The sequence below is a fragment of the Schistocerca cancellata genome, chromosome 6 (genome assembly GCF_023864275.1).
Source record: "Schistocerca cancellata isolate TAMUIC-IGC-003103 chromosome 6, iqSchCanc2.1, whole genome shotgun sequence".
In the NCBI taxonomy this organism is placed as follows: Eukaryota; Metazoa; Arthropoda; class Insecta; order Orthoptera; family Acrididae; genus Schistocerca; species Schistocerca cancellata.
Genome location: NC_064631.1, coordinates 551,976,849 through 551,994,223, shown reverse-complemented (window position 1 = coordinate 551,994,223; position 17,375 = coordinate 551,976,849).

Here is a 17,375-nt window from a genome sequence, read left to right as displayed (position 1 = left end):
ACCTTATACAATAATACTCAGGCTCCGGCATCGCTGCACCGCGACCCGCCAGCCAACAAGATACCAGACTAGACCAGAACAGACTGCAGACTACTAACAACTTACTGCTACAGCTACACAGTTCCTACTGCAGTCAACACTGCTCTCTGGTCAGCGATTCTCTTATACCTTGCATATCGCAGGCAGCGCATGAGCAATACATCGAAATTACATCTGCTCGGACTTCTTACAACATTTAAGTGTTTGGCAGAGGGTTCATCGAAACACCTTCAGCCGGCCGGTGTGGCCTTGCGGTTCTAAGCGTGTCAGTTTGGAACCGCGTGACCGCTACGGTTGCAGGTTCGAATCCTGCCTCGGGCATGGATGTGTGTGATGTCCTTCAGTTAGTTAGGTTTAATTAGTTCTAAGTTCTAGGGGACTGATGACCTCAGTAGTTAAGTCCCATAGTGCTCAGAGCCATTTTTGAAACACCTTCACAATTATCTATTATTCCAATCTAGTATAGCGCGCGGAAAGATTGAATACCTATATCTTTCCGTACCAGCTCTGATTTCCCTTATTTTATCGTGGTGATCGTTCCGCCCCATGTAGGGCGGTGTCAACAAAATATTTTCGCATTCGGAGGAGAAAGTTGGTGATTGGAATTTAGTGAGAAGATTTCGTCGCAACGAAAAACGCCTTTCTTTTAATGATTTCCAGCCCAAATCCTGTATCATTTCTGTGACACTCCCTCCCATATTTCGCGATAATACAAAACGTGCTGCCCTTCTTTGAACTTTTTAGATGTACTCAGTCAGTCCTACCTGGTAAGGATTCCACACCGCGCAGCAGTATTCTAAAAGAGGACGGACAAGCGTAGTGTAGGCAGTCTCCTTAGTAGGTACTTTACATTATCTAAGTGTCCTGCTAATAAAACGCATTCTTTGGTTAGCCTTCCCCACAGCATTTTCTATGTGTTCTTTCCAATTTAAGTTGTTCGCAGGTATTTTGAATTCCTTTTAGCACTCATGTGGATGACCTGCCACTTTTCGTTATTTAGTGTCAACTGCCAATTTTCGCAAACAACGGAAAACGGAAGCTCAGGTTGTTCTCCCAAATTGTTTATGTAGATATGGAACAGCACAGGGCCTATAACACTACCTTCTGGAACGCCAGAAATCACTTCTGTTTTTCTCTATGACTTTCCGTCAGTTACAACGAACTGTGACCTCTCTGACAGGAAGTCACAAATCTGGTCACATAACTGAGACGATATTCCATAAGCACGCAGTTTCACTGCTTGTGTGGTACAGAATCAAAAGCCTTCCGGAAATCCGGGAATACGGAATCGATCTGAAATTCCTTGTCAATAGCACTCAGCACTTCATGTGAGTAAAGAGCTAGTTGTGTTTCACAGGAACGATGTTTTCTAAACCCATGTTGACCGTGTGTCCATAGACCGTTTCCTTCGAGGTAATTCATAATCTTCGCACTCAATATATGTTCTAAAATCCTGCTGCATATCGACGTTAACGCTATGGGCCTGTAATTTAGTGTATTACTCCTACTACCTTTCTTGAATATTGGTGTGACCTTGCAACTTTCCAGTCTTTGGGCACGGATCTTTCGTCGAGCGAACGGTTGTATATGATTGTTAAGTATGGAGCTAATGCATCAGCATACTCCTAAAGGAAACTAATTGGTATACATTCGTGACCAGAAGACTTGCTTTTATTAAGTGATTTGAGTTGTTTCACTACTCCGAGGATATTTACTTCTACGTTACTCATGTTGGCAGCTGTTCTCGATTCGAATTCTGGAATATTTACTTCGTCTTCTTTTGTGAAGGCGTTTCGGAAGACTGTGTTTAGTAACTCTGCTTTGGCAGCACTGTCTTCGATAATATCTCCATTGTTATCGCGCAGAGAAGGCATTGATTGTTTCTTGCCGCTAACATACTTCACATACGACCAGAATCTCTTTGGATTTTCTGCCAGGTTTCGAGACAGTTTCGTTGTGGAAATTGTTATAGGCGTCTCGCATTGAACTCCGTGCTAAGTTTCGAGCTTCTTTAAAGGATCGCCAATCTTGGGGATTTTGCGTCTCTTTAAATTTGGCGTGTTTGTTTCGTTGTTTCTGCAACAGTGTTCTAATCCGTTTTGTGTACCAAGGAGGATCAGCTCCTTCGTTTGTTAGTTTATTTGATATAAATCTCTCAATTGCTGCCGATACTATTCCTTTGTATTTGAGCCACATCTGGTCTACACTAATATTATTAATTTGGAATGAGTGGAGATTGTCTCTCACGAAGGCGTCAAGTGAATTATTATCTACTTTTTTTAATAGGTATATTTTTCGCTTACTTTTAGAGGATTTGGGGATTATAATATTCAGTCTCGCTACGACAACCCTGTGTTCACTAATCCGTATATCGGTTTTGATACTGGTTGTTAACTCAGGATTATTTGTTGCTAAGAGGTCAAGTGTGTTTTCACAACCGTTTACTATTTGCGTGGGCTCATGAACTAACTGCTCGAAATAATTTTCAGAGAATGCGTTTAGCACAATTTCGGATGATATTTTATGCGTACCTCCGGAATTAAACCAGTTATTTCGCCAACATATCGAGGGTAAATTAAAGTCACCACCAACTATTATCGTATGAGTCGGGTACGTGTTTGAAATCAGACTCAAGTTTTCCTTGAACCTTTCAGCAACTGTATCATCTGAACTGGGAGCTCGGTAAAAGGATCCAGGTATTATTTTATTCCTGTTACCAGCAATGACCTCTGCCCATACTAACTCACAGGAACTGTCTATTTCAATTTCGCGACGAGTTAAACTACTTCTAACAGCAACAAACACGGCACTGCCAACCGTGTTTAGCCTATCTTCTCGGACCACCGTCAGGTTCTTAGCAAAAATTTCGGCTGAGCTTATACAGGGCTATTACAAATGATTGAAGCGATTTCATAAATTCACTGTAGCCCCATTCATTCACATATGGTCACGACACACTACAGATACGTAGAAAAACTCATAAAGTTTTGTTCGGCTGAAGCCGCACTTCAGGTTTCTGCCGCCAGAGCGCTCGAGAGCGCAGTGAGACAAAATGGCGACAGGAGCCGAGAAACCGTATGTCGTGCTTGAAATGCACTCACATCAGTCAGTCATAACAGTGCAACGACACTTCAGGACGAAGTTCAACAAAGATCCACCAACTGCTAACTCCATTCGGCGATGGTACGCGCAGTTTAAAGCTTCTGGATGCCTCTGTAAGGGGAAATCAACGGGTCGGCCTGCAGTGAGCGAAGAAACGGTTGAACGCGTGCGGGCAAGTTTCACGTGTAGCCCGCGGAAGTCGACGAATCAAGCAAGCAGGGAGCTAAACGTACCGCAGCCGACGGTTTGGAAAATCTTACGGAAAAGGCTAAAGCAGAATGCCAGTTCGGCATTTCTTAAACAGGAGATTGGAAAACCGATGGATCGGTCGTGGTGGAGATCATGATCAGCAATTCATGTCATGGCCTCCACGCCCTCCCGACTTAACTCCATGCCATTTCTTTCTGTGGGGTTATGTGAAAGATTCAGTGTTTAAACCTCCTCTACCAAGAAACGTGCCAGAACTGCGAGCTCGCATCAACGATGCTTTCGAACTCATTGATGGGGACATGCTGCGCCGAGTGTGGGAGGAACTTGATTATCGGCTTTATGTCTGCCGAATCACTAAAGGGGCACATATCGAACATTTGTGAATGCCTAAAAAAACTTTTTGAGTTTTTGTATGTGTGTGCAAAGCATTGTGAAAATATCTCAAATAATAAAGTAATTGTAGAGCTGTGAAATCGCTTCAATCATTTGTAATAACCCTGTATCCGGCTTTAGGCAGCTTTCAATGCCTATAACGATTTGAGCATCAGTGCTTTCTATTAGCGCTTGGAGCTCTGGTACTTTCCCAACACAGCTACGACAATTTACAACTGTTATACCAATGGTTCCTGTATCTGTGTTCTTCCTGTGTTCAGCCTGCACCCTTTGTGACTGAAGTCCATCTTGTGTTTTCCCGAGACCCTCTAACCTAAAAAACCGTCCAGTCCACGCCACACAGCCCCTGCTACCCGTGTAGCCCGAAACCCAAACACCCTTTGGCGCAAGTCGAGGAATCTGCAGCTTATACGGTCGCAGAACCGTCTGAGCCCTTGATTCAGACCCTCCACTCGGCTCAGTACCAGAGGTCCGCAATCGGTCCTGTCGACTATGCTGCAAATGGTCAGCTGTGCTTTCATCTTGCAAGCAAGACTGACAGCCTTTACCACTTCTGTTAGCCGCTCGAAACCAGAGAGAATCTCTTTTGATCCAAAGCGACTCGCATCATTGGTACCGACGTGTGCAACCACCTGCAGTTGGTGGAGGCGCAGGGACACTGTGAGGATCGCTTTTCCGACCGTTGGGACTGAGCCAGAAGAAGGAACTACTTCTTGACAAAAATGTGGTCAGTTTCGAATGTCAGAGCAGGCAGGGTTTGGCCGTTGCCCTTTTACATAAGTTGGCAACGACCCTATTTGTAGGGGGATGGGGTCAGAAACTCACTAGAGGGCGGCGTCTCTGGAGTGATAAACGATGGGAACGTCGACCAACAAATGCAGCTTCATCTCTGTCGTGGCCGTGTTTTACTGCAGCCACTTGCCGCCTTGAATTTAGTAACAGTTTAACTTGAACAGAACTCTAGTAAGCACGCTGCTACGTTCACACAGCGGGCGCACCATCGAGCGATAGGCGAGACTAAAGAAGAAGGAAGAAAAATTAGGATTTAGCGTCCCATTGGCCACAGTGTGACGGCACCAATAAGAGGTAAGATTCCACTGTGACTTCCCCTTTGTTTCCTTGAGTCGGTATTTTGGTTCATAACTCTCACTCTCTTACTCTCTCTCCAGCGAGTTTCCTACAAAGTTCTCCATCTATCACAGCATTGCCCTTTCTACAGCTCAAGTAAATGACTTCTGTAGTTTCAGTGCAATTTAGCCAAGTTTTCTATTCATGTACTCTCCTTTAGCAATGTTTAACGTCAGCGGCGGTTTCCTGTTGTTGTTTTTGGGAGAGGAGACCAGACACCGAGGTCATCGGTCTCATCGGACTAGGGAAGGACGGGAAAGGAAGTCGGCCGTGCCCTTTCAAAGGAACCATCCCGGCATTTGCCTGGAGTGATTTAGGGAAATCACGGAAAACCTAAATCAGAATGGCCGAACGCGGGATTAAACCGTCGTCCTCCCGAATGCGAGTCCAATGTACTAACCACCGCACCACCTCGCTCGGTGATGGTTTCCTCGGATGAACATTGTGATCTATAATAGCCGGATATAACCATTTTTATCTGTCAAGCCTGCCATTGGTTTTCCTTTGGTTATGTAACCTTTACACTCAACTCTTTCTCAGCCATCTACTAATCAAGGACCCCTTGCAAGTAGAAACATTTCCGACGCATTACACGTCATTGACTGATACTCTTTATTAGAAACCCAGCGGCCTGGTGATCTTTACCGCTTCTGCAAACTGGGGCAACCTGTTTTCAGTTAGCCGCCTGGGGCGGGAGCGCTGTTAACTGATAGTGAGGGTAACGGCAGAGCTTACTGAGAAAATTTAGTCTCTCTACCAAATTGACTACTTACAAATCATTTGCTCTTACCACCTAAGAATATTACTCATTTGCGTGGTACCAACAGGAAATTTGACGAATTGGTGATATCGAGTATAAACAAAGAAAAGCGGTAACAATGGTCACAGATTTGTTTCACTCACAAGAGACAAGAGCGTCATAGAAGTGTCGAAAACCTGAAATGGAAACAGCCAGTGTGGAAAGGAATTTTTTTTTTTTGTTTTACACGTATAGTTCCATAGGGCCAAATTGAGGAGCAAATCTCCATGGCCATGGAACGGTCAGCACATGAAATTACAACATAAAAGTAATAACATATAAAATAAAATGTTTATGAATCCTCCCGCTGGAGGTTCGAGTCCTCCCTCGGGCATGGGTGTGTGTGTGTTGTTCTTAGCATAAGTTAGTTTAAGTAGTTTGTAAGTCTAGGGATCGATGACCTCAGCAGTTTGGTCCCTTAGGAATTCATACACATTTAAACATTTGTTTAAGATTCCTGAAAAGACGACAAGCTATAAGTTTAGATAAAAGCAATCAACAACGTAGCACAGGAATTAGCTCAATTTTTCGAGTTACTCCTTGACAGAATTGAAGGAGTGACCCATGAGAAACGCTTCAGTTTGGATTTGAAAGCGCGTGGATTACCGCTAATATTTTATAATTCTTGCGGCAGCTTATTGAAAATAGATGCAGTAGAATAATGCAAGCGATCCAAATGCAGCTTGTAGTTGCCTAGTATTAAGTGAAAGTAAGCTGCTAATTCTTGGGAATAAGATGATACTGTTAAAAAGAAATGACATTAAAGAAATTGGATATTTGTGGTAAGTTCTATGGAACAAACTTCTGAGGTCATCGGTCCATAGGCTTACACTCAACTTAATCTAACTTAAACTAACTTACACTAATTACAACACACACACCCATGCCCAAGGGAGGACTCGAACCTCCGACAGGGGTAGCCGCGCGACCTGTGGCAAAGCGCCTTACACCGCACGGCTACCCCGCACGGCTGACTTTAAAGAATACACATACATATTGAGAGGCCAATGTCAAAATACCCAGACTAATGAACAGGGGTCAACAAGAGTTTCGCGAACTTACGCAGCTTATTGCCGGAAGCGCCCGTTTCTGAGCCAAAAATACCCTTTGAGAACGGGAAAGGTTACCCCAATATGTAATACCACCCGCCATAAGCGAATGAAAATAATCAAGGTAGACTACTTTTCGTGTCGAACTACCACTTAATTTAAATACCGCTCGAATAGTAAAAATGGCAGAATTAAGTCTTTGTACAATATTCTGAACACGGGCTTTCCACAATAATTTACTATATATTTGAACACCTACAAATTTAAACTGTTCATTCTTACTAATCATATGCCCACTCTGTGTAATTAGAACGTCAGGCTTTGTTGAATTATGTGTTAGAACTGAGGTAGTGTATTTAGTGTTCTTTATTTTCCTCAAGCCCTGAACTTAGGTCTTGAACTGCACTATTTGAAACAGTGCCAACATTGCACAAAACATCTTTTACTACCAAGCTAGTGTCATCAGCGAACATAAATATTTTAGAATGACCTGCAATATTAGAAGGAATATCAGTTATATAAATAAGGAACAGGAGTGGCCCCAGCACTGATCCCTGAGGCACCCCACATTTAAGTGTGCCCCATTTGGACCCCACATCATAGCCATTGTTAATACTCTAAGAGAATGACCTTTCGCTGTCTGTTCTTCAAGTAAGAGATGAACCAACTGTGATCTAAACTTTCCAGTTCTGTCACAGAGTAAGACCTTTCTGCTTCAGATAACATGCGACTAGCAAAACTAATGACTTTGGGTACTTCCTTACATGCCCTAAGCCCTTGAGATGAGGCACCCGTACATAGACAAAAATCCTTGGACATGTCAGGGTGGCTAAGAATGTTTGCATTTACCAATGCCTGCTTAATGTTATTAAAGTCCTCTTGACACTTATCATCCCATAAACAAAGCCTATTTTTTTGTAACAAGTCGAGCAATGCATCATTGTTCATCAGTTGTTGTGGTACAAATTTACGAAAAAACGAAGTTAGTCCTAAAAAGGTTTTTACTTGTTTTTTATTCCTTGGAGCTGGAAAATTGCGTATGGCATCAAAATTTTTCGGATCAGGTAATGTACCTTGTTCTGACACAACATGACCTAAAAATCTGACTTGTTCCTCACCAAAACTAGACATTTTTAAGTTGGCTGTTACTCCGTTATCTGCAAATCGTTGAAGCACCTGTTCAATGAGCCTGATACGTTCTAACCAAGTAGGTGTGGCTATCAGCAGGTCGTCTACATATACAGTGACTTTGCTTAGCAATTCCGGTCCTAAGACCTTGTCCAATGCAGATATAAAAGCTCCTGCCTCCTGCGCTAATGTTCAGTCCAAAAGGTAGAACACAAAATTCGTAACTTCTGCCCCCACAAACAAATGCAGCATATTTTCGACTTTCTTTGTGGAACTTTATTTGCCAGTAGGACTTTTGAGATAGAGTATACTGAAAAATTTTGTATTGTAAAATTTTGGAAGCTGTTCGTCCAAATTGTCTGGTCTTATGCGCGCTGGTACTACTATCTTACTGATACCTCTAGCATCGAGAACTGATCTCACAGAACCATCTTGTTTGATAACTGGTAATATTGCACTACAATAGGGTGAAAATAAAGGTTGTGTAATTACCCATTTAATCATACGATTGATCTCTTCCTTTAATGGCCGACCGGTGTTGCCGCGCGGTTCTAGACGCTTCAATCTGGAACCGCGTGACCGCTACGGTCGCAGGTTCGAATCCTGCCTCGGGCATGGATGTGTGTGATGTCCTTAGGTTAGTTAGGTTTAAGTAGTTCTAAGTTCTAGGGGACTGATGACCACAGATGTTAAGTCCCATAGTGCTCAGAGCCATTTGAACCATTTCTTCCTTTAATGCCTCTCGTTTTGCCCATGGAATAGGATATGACATTACACAAAATGTTTTATGTGGATAGACTTCAAATTTACATTCATAGCCTTCGATTACTCCTAGCTCCTTACTGAAAACATTAGCATACTGAAATAACAAGTTAGAATGTTCTCGTCGTTGCATCTCATTTAGTGCCTGTGATTCACAGAGTTTCTGCTTTACCATTTCGTAACTAACCTCAGTGTTCGCTTCTTGTTCATTATCAAATTCGTTTGTGAAATATACAGCTGGAAATGAATATTGTACTACGACATTTGACTCTGTTTTGTTTTTCTTACTTTCATCAGGTATTTTGACTAAATCAATAGAAAATATCTGATCCTTTACATGAAAGTGGCATTTACCATTACCTATGTCAATCTGTGTTTTGTACGTTCTAAACGTGTCCATGCCAATAAGACAATTAACAATAAGTTTGTCAACTATGAGAAAGTTGCACTTCACTGTGAAATGTTCAACTTGTACTGGAATAAGCGCTTGATGCTTAACCAATGTAGTCTTACTGCCTGTAGCAGTTTGCACCTTGTAATTCTGTACATGAAATATTGGGAACTTACCTCTCTTCTTCAATTCACAAAAAATGCATTTGACGTTAGGTTGGTAGTTGAACCTATATCTGAAATTAACTGTGTGTCAATATTAAATATTTTCACCTTAATGATTTCTTGTACTTGTTCTTACTTGACCTTATCTACTATATCTAACTCATGCTGATACAAATCATCCTTGATGTCACCTCGTTTGTCAAACCTTATGAAACATGCTTGTAGTTCGGCCTTGCCCCCACTCCCTGAGAGGACAATAGCCTGGAGCGTTACTACGACCGGTTGGTGTTTTTCGACGGCGTAGTGTGACTTAGTTCATTACCTGGAGAAAAAAAGTGTCTCTGAGCACTATGGGACTTAACATCTCAGGTCATTAGTCCCCTACAACTTAGAACTACTTAAACCTAACTAACCTAAGGACATCACACACATCCATGCCCGAGGCAGGATGTAGCGCCTAGAACCACTCGGCCACTCCGGCCGGCTTACCTGGAGAAATTTCAGTAAGCTGCACTGTGTGTGTACTTCGCCAATTTGTGTCGTTAGCTGCTGTGCAGTTATTTTGCAGCCCAAACGTTGACTGCGGTACAGCGTACGGCATGGCATTGTCGCGCGTCGGCCCCTGCTGCGGCTGACTGCTTCTATTCAAATTCGGCATAGGGCCGTGTCATCATCGTTCGTGTGCTAAAATTACCCCTGTTGTTTTGAAAATTTCTTTTAAATCGTTTTTTTTTTCCTTCCCGTTACCTTACTCATTAGCTTTGCGTATGCACTTTTGCTGGTGGGTGTACCAGCCTTGCTGTGTGTTTACATCACGTTTTAGTGACTGATTTACGTAACTATGTTGTTGTGCCTGATCTTCTATTGCTCTATGGGGTGCAGGTCTTTCCTCATAGATTAAATCGATCGAATTGAGCACTGACAGAAAATATTCAGTGTCGTGCTCGGGTGTTGTGACTAATTTCTCTCTAATGTGCGATGGTAAACGACTTTTCAAAAATTTTAACACAGCTACCTGCGATATTGCGTTCGTGCAGTAGAGTGTCGTGTCCAGGTATTTTTCAAAGTAACCACGTAGACTGCCGTATTTGCCATTGAATGGTGTGGGATTGAAAACCTCGCGTCTGAGTCTTCTTGCACTGCTTCAGACCATTATTTGTCAAGGAAAGCGCTTTCAAACTCAATATAAGTGTTGCAACGTTCGGCCACTTCGGTTGCCCATAAGAGCACATCACCTTGCGTATAGCCTACGACAAATCTGATTTTCTGTACTTCCGTCCCGCTGCGTGGAAATACATGACGAATAGCACTAATAAATACTATGGGATTCATTCTTTTTACCTTCGGTAGTGAATGTAGGAAATTCTGTCTCAGCAAACATTCGTCTGCTATAATAGTTGATATACACATGGCATTTTCGGTCGTATTTGTATCGTTATGGTAGTTATCTGTAATTCTGGCTGGTAATTGTGCAGGTATTGGAGTTGTGTGTATGTTTACATTCCGCAATCTACAACTGTCACTGGTACCTGCTATGGGACTCGTGACAATTTGTGAATATACACCAACAGGTTGTGGTTTGTAAACTGTAGCCTGTGTATTATTTACATTCATATTTCGAGATCCGGCAATATTTTCCTTCAAAAGATTGCGGATCCCATTTTCCGCGGCTTGTAGCTTAATGTTTACCTTGTTCACGATTTCATTTTCCTTTTTCTGAATAGCCTTATCAACTACATCTGTGTATAACTTGCAGTCGGTTACTAGCTTCTCTGCAATGATGTGACCCTCATCCAGCGTACGTGCCTCAGCTTGACTAATGATATCAATCAGATTTTCATTAATCTCTTCTTCTTATCACATGCTGAGTCAACTTCTAAGGTTGCTACCCTTAAAGTAAGCTCTTCTACAGCTAGAGGTACACTTTCATAGTCTTTATTTAGTTTGTTAACGACAGTGATTACATTTTTTACTGTCGAAACCAACTGATTCTGTGTGGCTTCAATGTTTGTGTTTGCGTTTGTCATTACCTTTTTATGTTGTTCTACGAGATCGTGATGATCATTAAACGAATCTACCTTGTGTTTTAACTCCGAAATGTCACCGTTAACTTCAGAAATTACTTCATGCTTTACTTGTGTTTACATATTATCCAGTTTTTCGTCTATTTCAGTTCGAAAATTTTTGGCTGAGTCATCGAATTTCTGTGAGACCGTGTCTTGCAAAACCTTGAGTACTTGTTTTCGTTCTTGATTCATTACATTTATATCTTGTGTGACAGTGTCCATATATTGTGTCAAATTACTGAAATTGGTACTGATACTATCTAATTTCGTGTTCATATTAGATAGCAGCTACCATAGCAGTGCTTCAGTTGTACTACTATGGTTGCTGTCCGCTGTACTTCCCAAGTTAATGTTTGTGTTGTGACCAACTGGTGTTCGTAATGTGTTGTCACGATTCATATTTTGATTGCTCTCCAATGTTTCATTCATGAGCGGTACGTCGCTCTGGGAGGTGCGTGACAAGGTTTCGTCAATGGCGTCAATGGTAAACATTGTGTCGTCAAGGTTATTTTGCTGTGGAGCATCGCTATCATTTGTCGCTCCTGCGACATTCATCTCTGATCTACTTAAACTTTCTGCAGTAGTTATGCATGGCACCTGAACTTCAATTGTTCGATCTCGCAATTCTACGCCATCTTGGCTAATTGCGTTTTCACTATTTTTACCAACAATTGGCATATATTTTTTTGGCCATGTTATATTAATTTGTACGAAATAAAAATTTCACAAAATATTAAAAATTTCCTACTTTAATTATTACACTTGATAAATGCAAATTACGAAAAGTCAACGCCTGTTTTTTCATCTAATATGATGCTCAAACTATTGTGTCACAATTCTTTGTTTTACTGGGAATGCGTATCACACGGGAAATAATTCTGAAAATTTTTCGCCAATAAAATTCAAGGAAGGAGATAATGAGGAAAAGGTTTCTATCTACATTAAAAGAGGCGCTACCAAGCGTAACCATGCAAGCAACTTGCGTAGTGGTCCTACCTTTGCTGTGCCGAATAAAACATTACTACGGAAAATTTTACGTGACTTACATCCAATTCTTATTCCTTTTAAAAATTTTCTCCTCAATTTTTGCCTTTTTGTAATAATTGCTCCCGGTCGTGATCCATGCAAACAGAAAATACAGGCAATTAATTTTATGCCTCATAGCAATGTCATAGAAATTTCTAACTATAACAATAGTTAGCAACACTATTAGCGACCGGTGCCCAGAAGTCCTGGCACAGAGGTCGCCAATTGTAATATATTTTAAAAATGAAAATAATAAATATAAATATACTGAATGTGAAAAATGTAATTGGTTGCGTAAATATTTGTCTTGTGCTTAACTTAATTTCCTTCCGGACTTTGCTCACCTAGTTGAAGATGCAGGAAGCAAAGGACTCCTTGGGCACTGGCACTTCTCGTGATTACAAAACATTCACTTCACATGCTTCAATAATTCAAAGTGCTTAATACTGCTCTTCAAAATTGTATTATTCACTCATACAACAGAATACATCGCTATCACGGTACGTCGTCCTGCTACATATTCGAAAGTCTGATTCTCCCTCTCAAAAAACAGAAAAAACTGTACAAAAAATTGAATGATAATTTTTTTTTGTCTGCACCTTACCGCGAATTCCTAATTAATGTCTTTGCTAACGCGTCTGTTCAATCGGTATTTCATTTCTGCTTTGTTCTTAAATAAATATTAAGTTAGCGGCATCCTGGGGGATCTTTAAAATATCATCATGTTCCTGTACAAATGTAGACATCGGGCTACAGATGAGTTATCTAATATAACAATACATTATGGTTATGTACATAATAGCATTTAACAATACACCGTGTCAAGTAAAACAAGGAATATATGACCTGTTGTTCACTAAAATGAGGACTACACCTTGAGAGTAGGAACGTACTTTAAACGAAGGTAACTTATTGACCAGAACTGTATGTCAAATATAATAAAAGTTAAAAATAGAATTCTGAGTGTTTAGCAAACTCAATGTAAAACAACAGGAGAGAAATTACAAATGTTTTACAAATGTTTATAATGTACTACAGTAATACAGAGGATGTGGATAAAAAACCATAATATAATTTTTCTGTACTACATTTGCGTAATGAAGAAACCTAACTGAGGTATAGGAAATTGTGTGCAATAAAAGTGTCATTAACATCAGGTGTTACTTTGAAATGCTGTATGAAACTTGTCACATGTATATCAGGAAATTTCTTCATATTATAAAACTGAACTATAAGATTAGACAAGAGTAAGGGGACGATGGGCAAGGGGGAGGAATAGTGGTATAGTTGAATTGTATTTTAACTTGTTTAGTCCTCTACATTACCGAGTAACTTGTCATCGAGATATTTTTATTCCATATGACTAAAATATTCTATTAAAGAACTTTGACCAAATTCTCATTATTTTGTATAAGTAATACTTATAGTCCAGATCTTCTCTTCGGTTGTTCTCTGTGTACATTTAGTATTCGTATGTTTGCTTTTAAAGTCCTGTGTCATATATTTACATTCATGTCATGCACTACACATTTTAAGTAATGACTATCGCAATATGGTGGTTTAAACCATTTCAACCCTGTAAGTATTCACTGTATTTTGCACTTCTTTGCAAAGAACTGTCAACATTTCCTGCATACTACACATAATTATTTGTATCTTTGGATAGCATCCGCGAAGACGGTCCAAGGCCGAAACCGGTAGACATTTGGATTTAAAATAAAAACAGCTGATGGTTCATATATGTATCTTATACATAACTTAACGCTGTTGACAGACACCTTCCAAAAATGTTTAATACTTGTTTGTTTGCCGAACGGGCGCAGGTGTACCAAAACCCACCTTTACACGCCCAGTTTTAACGACGTCTGTGACTAAAGACTGCACTGCCGTCAGATCAGTGTTTATTCCAAGATAAATGGCATCAAGAACATACGTATTTAATTGTACGGAAATTACAAACAATTAAAAATAACATGTAGTAATATATTTAAATTTTAACACAGAAATACTTTAGACTATCAAGAGACCACAAAAAAAGAATCACAAACACCCTACATACAGAGATTTTCAATATTAGATGCTAACCCACTGTGAACAAATTTCATGAATGAAATAAATAGAGGAATATTTTTACAATTGTGGTCTAACGTTGTTTGTGACGGAGCTAGGCGGACCGGAAGTTACTGATTTCTAATGTTATCCAATGATAATTAGAAAAAATTTACGATGAACTGACAAAAACTGAAAACAGTTAAACGTTCGCAGGACACCATATTACCTATCATATGTTACAGAGACTTCATTCTTCCATAGATTTGACAGGGAGTCCTCACCGAAAGCTGCTTAAAACTGAAACCGTGGACTTGAACCTATTTACACGACGTATTGAGAAGTGGTTATCAGTTTAAATTTTCTCTTCTGATGAGGCAGAATTGATTCAGAATGTAAGAAAAATTGGTAGGTAACTATGATATATAAATTCGTGAACGATCATGGAACCAAAGTGCCAGGGTAGCTTCATATTGGAAAAGAATTGTGGGTAACAGAGGGTCATACACTTTACCGGACACATTAACTGACGAGGTTTAGCACCGATTGCTTAACGACAAATTACCCGCGCTGTTGGAGAACGTTGCCCTTGTAGAAAGACAACGGATATGATCTATGCATGATGGGGTACCTTCTCATTTTATACATCTCGTACTGTGGGGCCTCACACCAACCTTTAATGAACGATCGATTGGTCGAGAAGGTCAAGTAAGATGGCTACGCTGTCCACGTGACATTAGCCCCTTGGATTTCTGGTTACGCGGACACTGAAAGGCATTGCTGTATTTCCCATCCATAGACAAAGTGCGCACGTTACAGAAGCGTCTCTACCGTGCATGTTACTTAATCCGAGTATATCCAGATGTGTTCGCATATTTCAGAAAGCTTTCAATGCTTTAAAAGGAAAGCCTCCTGGACGTAGAAGAATGAACACTACCTGCTGGTCCAAATATTTCCGCAACCGTTTAAGACTCCGCAGTTCTCCTGATCGAATTTTCACTCTGCAGTGGACTGCACGCTTATTTCCTAGCAGAAAAATCTATGCCAGACCAGGACTCGAACCATGGACTTTTGTTTCCGCAGGCAAGTTCTCTACCGACTTTTTTAAATCTCATTTTGTTCTATATATTTCGCTGAGTTTGTTCATGGCGGACGTCCGATATCACCCATTCAGGTTCTTCGTTGATCCGTTCACTCAGTTTTTTATTACCGAGGGTAGCTGACTCTCTGACCGCACATGCGCGGTTCCAGGCTGTAGCGCCTAGAACCTCTCGGCCACCCCGGCCGGCTGTGAGCCCGACCTGTATCTCTTATCTTCCCCAAATTATGAATTACAACATGTTGGATAAGGAAGAAACCGTCGCCATACCGGTATCAGAGGGGAACGGAAGCAAAGTAGCTTTCATTCTGTCTGTTCATTCTGTCTGTGTTGGTTAGTTTGATATAATAAACGTCTTTCACAAACCGAGAGAAACTAGATGTGTTACTTACAGGGTGTTTAAAAAGAATGACCTGATTTCAAAGCTACATGAGATGAATTGCAAAATACTCAGAAAATCATAAAGTTTTAGCTAAGCTGTTAGAAAAGCTCTGTGTGCCCACCAGCAGCAGCACGAACAACATCTAGACGACAGCTAAATTCGTGATACATTTTACTCAGTGTATCTGTTTTTACACAAGTTATGGCGGCTCTTATTCTGTTCTTCACTTCTTCTGTGTCACGAGGTAGTAAAGGGGAGATAAACACACTTTTCTTTCCTACAAGAAAAAAAAAAATCATGGGGCCATGTCTGGCGATCTTGGATGCCAAGAATGCAGGGCAATGTCTTGGAGTCCCCTACGCCCTATCCAGCTTAGAGGCAGAGTCTCACTGAGGCACTGACGTACGTTGTTCCAGTGTGTTGGAGCTCCACCCTGCTGGAAAATGAAGTCATTGGAGTCCTAAACTTGCAGAAAAAGCCAGTTCTGCAGCATTTGAAGATAGTTCCTTCCAGTCACTGCGTTTTCCTAAAGAAAGAAGGATCCGTACATTTTTCAAGAGAAATGGCACGCAAAACGTTCACTTTAATTGAGTCTCTTTATGCTCAATGATGTCATGAGGGTTCTCGACTTCTCGTATACGGACGTTTCCGTTAATATGAAATTATATTTCATCACTGAAAATTAACCGTGGTAAAATTACAAAAAAATTGCGGGCACACAGAGCGTTTGTAGTACCATAGCAAAAACCTAAATATTTTGTATTTTGCAATGTATCCCATGCTTTTAGTATATTTTTTCAATAAATACTTCGTCGTCAGGCCAGAAGTGACCCGTCGGGACCATCCGACCGCCGTGTCATCCTCAAGCTGAGGATTCGGATAGAAGGGGCGTGTGGTCAGCACACCGCTCACCCGGTCGTTACGATGGTCTTCTGTGACCGGAGCCGCTACTATTCGGTCGAGTAGCCCCTCAATTGGCATCACGAGGCTGAGTGCACCCCGAAAAATGGTAACGGCGGCCCGGATGGTCACCCATCCATGTACCGGCCACGCCCAACAGCGCTTAACTTCAATGATCTGACGGGAACCGGTGCCTCCACTGTGGCAAGGACATTGCCCTCATCAATAAATACGGAGTTTTGAAATTAGATTATTCTTTTTGAAAAACCCTGTATTTACGGAGATTGAGGGAAGAATGTGAAGACACCAGGTGAGTAGTATGTACAAAGGAATCCCAAGGGATGGTTCCAACAAAAAATACAATTCAGCAAATGTACAAACATTTTTATTAGAAGGGCACTGGAATTCTATGGAGAGGTTAAAGAGTAAACCTGCAACGAGCGGAGCAACCGAAACAGATGTTCAGGCAGCTGTTACTCATAATCTACATCTACATCTACATCCATACTCCGCAAGCCACCTGACGGTGTGTGGCGGAGGGTACCTTGAGTACCTCTATCGGTTCTCCCTTCTATTCCAGTCTCGTATTGTTCGTGGAAAGAAGGATTGTCGGTATGCCTCTGTGTGGGCTCTAATCTCTCTGATTTTATCCACATGGTCTCTTCGCGAGATATACGTAGGAGGGAGA